Below are 8,447 nucleotides of genomic sequence, written 5' to 3'. Positions count from 1 at the left end.
CGACTTTTCCCTGCTGCCGGAGCCGTTTCCTCTTCATGGCGCAAAGCCACACAGTCCCGGACTCCGGGATTGCTCGCCCAAGGCAGGAAGCGGCGGAGGAGGAGAGGGGGCGGATTGCGCCCCAAGGCAGAAGGCGGCGGAGGAGGAGGAGAGGGGGCGAATCGCGCCCCAAGGCAGAAGGCAGCCATCTGCCCAGACAGAAAGGAAACAAGAGAGAGAAAGTGAGAAGAAGAGAGAGAAAGAGGGGGAGAGAGAGAGAAAGAGAGAGGGGGAGAGAGAGAAAGAGAGGGAGAGGGAGAAAGAGAGTGGGAGAGGGGGGAGAGATAGCAAGAGAGGGAGAGAGAGAAAGAGAGAGGGAGAGGGGGGAGATAGAGGGAGAGGGGGGAGAGATAGCAAGAGAGAGAGAGAAAGAGAGAGGGAAAGGGGGAGAGAGGGGGGAGAGAAAGAGAGAGGGAGGGAGAGAGAGGAGATAAAGAAAGAGGAGAGAGAGAAAGGAAGAGAAAGAAAGAAAGAGGGATAGAAAGAGAGAGAGAGTGAGAGATGCTCAGTGAGCCTTTCTTTGAAGTTGCCTTTCTTTCTTTCTTTCTTTCTTTCTTTCCTTCTTTCTTTTTCTCTCTTGCTCTCTTGCTCTTTCATTCTTTTTTCTTTCTCTTGCTTTCTTTCTCTCCTTCCTTCCCTCATTCCATTTCTTTCATTCCCCCTCTCTATTTTTATTTCTCTTTCATTTTCTTTCTTTCTCTCTTTCTTGCTTTCTTTCTTGCTCTTTTTCTTTCTCTCTTTTACCTTCCCTTCCTCTATTTCTTCTTTTCTTTCTCCTTCCTACCTTCTTCCCTCCCTCCCTTCAGTCCTTCCTCTCTTACTCTCCCCTTTCATAAGTTTCCTTGCTTCCTTCCTCTGTTCCTGTCCCTTCCCCCTTTCTTTCTTTCTTTCTTTCTTTCTTTCTTTCTTTCTTTCCTTCCTTCCTTCCTTTCCTCCCTCCATTTCTTGCTTTCCTTTTCCTTCCTCCCTTCTTCCCTCCCTCACTCCCTTCTTTCACTCCTTCCTCTCTTCCTCTCCCCTTTTTGGCTCAAAATATTTTTTTTCTATTTTCCTCCTCTAAAATCTAGGTGCGTCTTATCAGCAGGTGCGTCTTATAGAGCGAAAAATACGGTAGGTACCAGTTCAGTGGAAATGGAACAATGTTCTGTGCATCTTTAGTGCATGGTTATGCCAACTACATGACCGTGGAAGTATCTCCAGACAAACCTGGCTCTTCATTTGTGAATTAAAGATGAACTCCACCCCTTGGCTTGATCATCTCTGACCAACCCTTTACCTATACCTAATTATACTTTTACCTAAAAATATACAACTATGTTTTTGTGCATCTGTATTTTCTTTGTCTTTTTGTCTGTTGGCCCTTCAGTGTATTACATATTAGGAAAGCTTTATCAAATAAATTAGTACTACTTTTAGCTGACTTTGTCTTGGTAATGGTCTCTAAATGCCATTAACTCTGCCTTCTACACACTCTCTCTTTGGGTAGTCAGAAAGCATTGGAAAAACAAAGCTTAGCCATCCTCAATATCCTGTAACGTTTCAAATCCGATCCCAAACCATTCACATTTAAAACCATTATATTACACTCACTCATTGTTTTGCTCTTGGTTTACTTATTTTCCCCTTCCTTATCCCAGTCACCCCCCAAAGTGCCTCCCCCCATGCTGCCCCCACCAGAAAGGGGGAGGACAACAAAAAACCTTGTCCAGTCATGAGGCACTTCTCCTGATTGAGTTCCCACACTGCCGAGCTCCACTTTCAACCACTTTTAAATATAATTAGAGAGAAAAATTCCCCTCCCACCCTCCCTTATCCATTTGAATAATACCTTCTTTTACTTTTAAAACTTCTTTTACCTTTTTCCCTTCTCCCCCCAACAAGAATAAAAGTTAACACTAAATTCCAGAAATATCTCTGAGGGGTGGGGGACACAAAATCAATTTCAACTCTTCACTTCTTCGCTTTCTTCTCATGCTGAGCTCTTGTTTTTCTCTGCTCCCTTGTGATGGCCTCCACCTGCCCTGTTAACTCCTTCAGCTGTTCCTCTCTTTGCCTTTCCTCCTCATCTGGGTTACTGCGACCGCTGAAATAATCTTCTCCTCCTTCTCCTCCTTCTGCTCCTTTTGGCTCTTCAACTGCTCCTCTCTCCCCTCCTTCTGCTCCTTGTGCTTCGCTTTCTTCAAACCCAATACCCATTTGATTCACTAGTGCCTTTCCCTTCTCCAGTGATCGTGCTCTAAACATCTTATCTTTTTGGAATGTCAAGATGGCAGCTGGAAAACCCCAGGTAAGCTTTTTTCCACTGTGATATAGATTGCTTGAAATTGGGCGTAAGGCAGCTCTCGCTCTCAAAGTTTCCTAAGAGAGATCTCTAAGAACTCTTATCTCGTTTCTATCTTGCTTAAGGCCGGCACAGCTTTTCAAATACTTGTAGATAATATCAGCTTTTTTCTCACTGGCCAAGGCCATAACAATGTCTCTTTGCCTCTGCCGGTTTCTATGTGGGACGGCCCAATGGACACGTAAAATATCATCAAAAACAACCTGGGTGCCCTGCGCTTTTATCCAACCAAGGATTGCTTCAGTTAATTTCAAGCCTGGAGCAAAATCTGGTCTAAAACCACACAGACATAAATTTCTTCTCCTTTGGCAATCTTCCAACTTAGCAATTTTGTAATTCAATTGTTTAGAAATCTCATCCTGACTTTTAGCTTGATGTTCTAATTTCTGAATTTTTTCAGCTGCCACATCTGCTCCTTTCTTAACTGTTTTAATGTCTAAGGAAAGATTTCCCAATTCAGATTCCACTCTCAAGAATCTTTGTTCAAAGCCTGTAACAATTTGTAGCAGCTGATCCAGTTTTGTTTCAATTTTACCGAGACTAGGTTCAGCCCCTTCAGCCATTTTATTGAGATTTATTGTACTCACTTCGTGAGAGCGAAAGAAGGTCTGTCTTCCCTTAAAACCACAAATCTTAGATTCTCTTTGAATTTCTGTGAATGCTCTACTCCTCTGCTTTTCTTCAAGAAGGATTTATGGTATTTTGAGGGAGAATTTCCCCTTTATGTAATACAGTGATCCCCCGTTTATTGCGTCCCCAACCATTGCGAACAGGGTACTTCGCTATTTTTCAACCCGGAAGTCAAAAATACCATCTACGCATGCGTGCCGGGCACGCATGCGTAGATGGCAGCGGCTTCCCTGGGTCTTCCCCCTCTTGCTGGCGTCAGCGAGGAGTTTCCCCATCGCCCACGCAAACTCCTCGCTGCCGCCCGCCCTTCGCCTGCCCACGCCGTTCATTCTCGCCGCTTTTGAGCTGAGTCCGGGAGCGAATTCGCTCCCGGACTCAGCTCAAAACCGCCGATAGCAAGCGGCAAGGAACGGCTTGTCTCGGCGCTTTCGAGCTGAGTCCGGTCAGCTCGAAAGCGCCGAGACAAGCCGTTCCTTGCCGCTTGCTATCGGCGGTTTTGAGCTGAGTCCGGAAGCGAATTCGCTCCCGGACTCAGCTCGAAAGCGCCGAGAGCCAGCGCCCCCTGGACCCCCAACCCGGGTTTGGGGGGCTGCTAGGAAGCCCTCCATGCCGGCGGCAAACAGCCGCCCCGCCCCCAATCTTCGGCTCCTCGCTAGCGCTGTGGGAGTAAAAACGCCATCTGCACATGCGCAGATGGTGTTTTTACTTCCGCAGCGCTACTTCGCGAAAACCCGCTCGTTGCGGGGGGTCCTGGAACGGAACCCTCGCAACGAGCGGGGGTCTACTGTATATCACATCGGAGCTCGAGATGGGCGCGTCTAGAAAAAACTGTGATGCATGCGCAATCCAAATGATAATCTCATACCCTATTATAATATAAATCACTGTAACCCCAGTAGAGACAACATATCCTCTTTATATCAGTCTAATTTATAACTTTTTCATTATTTACCCTAAGGATATATCATAACGTATCTTAGATATAAAGCACAATTAATACCCTTGTATTTTACTCATTAATTCCCCTTCCAAATTCCATTCATATGGAATTCTATGTTCAATCTCTTCTCAGTATAATTTCCCTATATTAAATTCCAAATTCATAATTTAATTCCCACAAATTCTACTCATTATTTTACAAAAATTAATTCTTCTAATTTATAATTTTATAATAATCTCAATCTTCTTCCTCTTCAGAAATTCTGTTGCCACCCATATTTCCTCATTTGCAATTTTATTCCAAATTATAAAGGCTCTTTTTGGTAATAATATCCATTATATAATTGTTCTCAAATTCTTCTTCTCGTGTTTAATTTGTTCTAATATTTTTCCCAACTCTGTGCCCTTATCTCTATCAGCCAGTTCAGATAGTTCTTCTCATGAAAGTTCGTGTTGCAAACAAAAGTTATTAGCTTCCTCTGTTCTCAAAGGTAAACAGATAACAAACACATTCCAATCTCATGACCAGGACAGATAAAATTCACGATTGAGGCCAGCATCTGTTGAGCATCTGCTGAACACATGAAATGAAATTCTCCTTGTAATGACTCCTCCAACCAGTAGATAGTAAGCTCTCATCTCTCTGTGATTCTAGCAATTCTAGTTCCATATTTAATTCCATATTTGATTCTCTATGTTGCACAATAAAAAAACCAACTCCTTAAAGGGGGGGGAGATATAATGCTTAAATAGTCCAAATAGTCCAAATTCAGGATCTTTAAATCTGCTTTCTTTTAAATAGTGCAATCTTGGGCAATATGCAAATAACTGAAGCATCTGCTATTCACTGCACTGCAAAATAGCCGCTTCCTCTCCCATTTCTGGCAGCTAGCACCATTGAGAAAGAAAAAAAAAATCCCAATCTTTTTTTGGCCGAATTCACTCACCAGCACACTGCTTAAATTTTCCTTCACCTCGCCATCACTTAAAAGATCCTCTTCCCAGGTGTTACCGCTCAGCTCCAATCCCTGCATTGCATTGTCTCCGCAGCTGGTGCCAACAAGCTAATCAACCACTCCTATGTTATTTTTGTTTTATACTCTTATGTCTTATGTTTTTTAAGTTAATTTTTATGGGGGCTAAACTATATATACTGGGGGTAGTGGTGGAATGAAATGGGATTTTGTACTGGTATTTTAATTAACTTACTTTTAATTATTTATTGGGGGTTTTTAGTGATGGATGCCTATGATTATTACGAATGGGGTCGATTGAATGGGGGTGGATGGGAAGGGGCGGGTGGATGGGACTATGGTATGGATGTGATGAATGGATATGGTACGAATGAAATGTTTGGCCCACCTGACGCTGGAGAGTCAGGAGGGGAGATGGCACCAATCTCTGGGGTGACAGAGGGTCAGAACATTTCAGTGTTGCTGGGGAGAGGCAGATATGGCGGGGGCCACGGAGTTAGCCGTTCCAAGGGAACGAGGGATCATTGCTTAATAACGATCCCTTGTTCTGGCTCCTTGAGCTCAATCTTGGGCACTGGTGGTGAGTGTAATTCTGGCCCTGGGCTCAGGTTGCTGCTGCTCAATGCCAGGTCATTGGTAAATAAAGCTCTCCTCATCCGGGATTTGATCCCGGATGAGCAGGTTGACCTGGCATGTGTAAATGAAACCTGGCTGGGCCCAGAGAGAGGAGTTCCTCTCTTTGAAATTTGCCCAGCCGGGTTTCAGATATGGCATCAACCTCGACCCCAGGGAAGGGGGGGAGGAGTGGCTATTATAGCCAGGGAGAGCCTTTGCCTTGCGGGTTGCAAGTCTCTCTTGATGAAGTTGGACTTAGGGGTTCAGGTGGGCTTGTTTCTCACGTACCTGCCTCCAAGCTGTGTGTCAAAAGCCCTGCCTGTGCTACTCAAGAAGGTAGCCGGGTTGGCGGTGGAGTTGCCCGGACTTATTGTCTTGGGGGATTTCAACCTGCCGTCACTCGGCGAAGCCTCTGGACTGGCACAGGAGTTCATGGCCACCATGGCAGCCATGGACCTGACTCAAGTAGTACAGGGTCCAACTCACGAGGGAGGACACGCACCCGACATGGTATTCCTCTCTGAGCAATTGAGTAATGTTCAGAGACTAAGGGGCTTAAAAGCATTGCCTTTGTCATGGTCGGACCATTTTCTACTATGGCTTGATTTCCTGGCTCCAATCCTTCCCCGCAGGGAGGCGGAACCAATTAAGTTTTTCTGCCCCAGATGCATGATGGACCCAGAGGGCTTTCAGACGGCGCTTGGGGTTATTCTAGATGCACTCGTCCACAGTTCGGTGGAGTCTCTTGCGGAGGCCTGGAATAAGGCTGCAGCAGAGGCTCTTGATCGGATTGCGCCTTTGCGACCTCTCCGTGGCGCTAGACCCCGTAGAGCTCCATGGTTCAATGAGGAGCTCCGGGAGTTGAAGCGCCAGAAGAGACGTCTAGAGAAGCGATGGAGGAAGAGTAAGTCTGAATCCGATCGAACACTTGTAAGAGCTTTTATTAAGACTTACAAAGTGGCGCTCAAGGCGGCAAGATGCGCGTATCATGCCGCCTTGATTGCATCAGCGGAATCCCGCCCGGCCACTCTGTTTAGGGTGACCCGCTCCCTTCTTAACCAGGGGGGAGTTGGGGAGCCCTTAAGAGTAGTGCCGAGGATTTTAACACGTTTTTTGCTGATAAGATTGCTCGGATCCAGGTGGACCTCGACTCTAATTGTAAAACAGAGTCGACTGACAACGAGTGACTGGGGCCCATACTTGTCCACCTGTCTGGGAAGAGTTTGATCTGGTGACACCTGATGAAGTAGACAAGGTCATTGGAGCTGTGAGTTCTGCCACCTGCTTACTGGATCCGTGTCCCTCCTGGCTGGTCTCGGCCAGCAAGGAGGTGACACGGAGCTGGGCCCAAGAGATTGTCAATGCTTCCTTGGGGAGGGGGTCCTTTCCAACATCCTATAAAGAAGCGCTTGTGCGCCCCCTCCTCAAGAAGCCTTCCCTGGTCCCAGTCGTACTGAATAACTATCATCCAGTCTCCAACCTTCCCTTTATGGGGAAGGTTGTTGAGAAGGTGGTGGCGCTCCAGCGGTCCTTGGAAGAAGCCGATTATCTAGGTCCCCAGCAGTCGGGTTTCAGGCCCGGTTACAGCACGGAAACTGCTTTGGTCACGTTGATGGATGATCTCTGGCGGGCCCGGGACAGGGTTTTATCCTCTGTCCTGGTGCTTCTTGACCTCTCAGCGGGTTTCGATACCACCGACCATGGTATCCTTCTGCGCCAGCTGGAGGGGCTGGGAGTGGGAGGCACTGTTCTTCAGTGGTTCTCCTCCTACCTCTCCGGTCAGTCACAGTCGGTGTTAGTGGGGGGGGGCAGAGGTCGACCCCGAGGTCTCTCCCTTGTGGGGTGCCTCAGGGATCGGTCTTCTCCCCCCTGCTATACAATATCTACATGAAACCGCTGGGTGAGATCATCCAAGGGCATGGGGTGAGGTATCATCAGTACGCTGATGATACCCAGCTTTACATCTCCACCCCATGTCCAATCAACGAAGCAGTGGAAGTGATGTGCCGGTGTCTGGAGGCTGTTGGGGCCTGGATGGGTGTCAACAGACTCAAACTCAACCCTGATAAGACCCAGTGGCTGTGGGTTTTGCCTCCCAAGGACAATTCCATCTGTCCGTACATCACTCTGGGGGGGAATTATTGACCCCCTCCGAGAGGGTCCGCAACTTGGGCGTCCTCCTCGATCCACAGCTCACATTAGAGAACCATCTTTCAGCTGTGGCGAGGGGGGCATTTGCCCAGGTTCACCTGGTGCACCAGTTGCGGCCCTATTTGGACCGGGAGTCACTGCTCACAGTCACTCATGCCCTCATAACCTCGAGGTTCGACTAATGTAATGCTCTCTACATGGGGCTACCTTTGAAAAGTGTTCGGAAATTTCAGATCGTGCAGAATGCAGCTGCGAGAGCAGTCATAGGCTTCCCTAGGTATGCCCATGTTACACCAACACTCCGCAGTCTGCATTGGTTGCCCATTAGTTTCCAGTCACAATTCAAAGTGTTGGTTATGACCTATAAAGCCCTTCATGGCATCGGGCCAGAATATCCCCAGTACCGCCTTCTGCCGCACGAATCCCAGTGACCTATTAGGTCCCACAGAGTTGTCCTTCTCCGGGTCCCATCAACTAAACAATGCCGTTTGGCGGGACCCAGGGGAAGAGCCTTCTCTGTGGCGGCCCCAACCCTCTGGAACCAGCTCCCCCCAGAGATTAGAACTGCTCCCACCCTCCTCGCCTTTCGTAAACTCCTTAAAACCCACCTTGCCGTCAAGCATGGGGGAATTGAAACATCTCCCCCGGGCCTATACAGTTTTGTATGGTATGCTTGTGTGTATGTTTGCTTTTAATAATGGGGCTTTTAGTGTTTCTTTTAAATTATTAGATTTGTTATATATTGTTTATTATTGCTG

The sequence above is a fragment of the Erythrolamprus reginae genome, chromosome 2 (genome assembly GCF_031021105.1).
Source record: "Erythrolamprus reginae isolate rEryReg1 chromosome 2, rEryReg1.hap1, whole genome shotgun sequence".
Taxonomy (NCBI): Eukaryota; Metazoa; Chordata; class Lepidosauria; order Squamata; family Dipsadidae; genus Erythrolamprus; species Erythrolamprus reginae.
Note: the sequence above shows the minus strand (reverse complement) of the source record.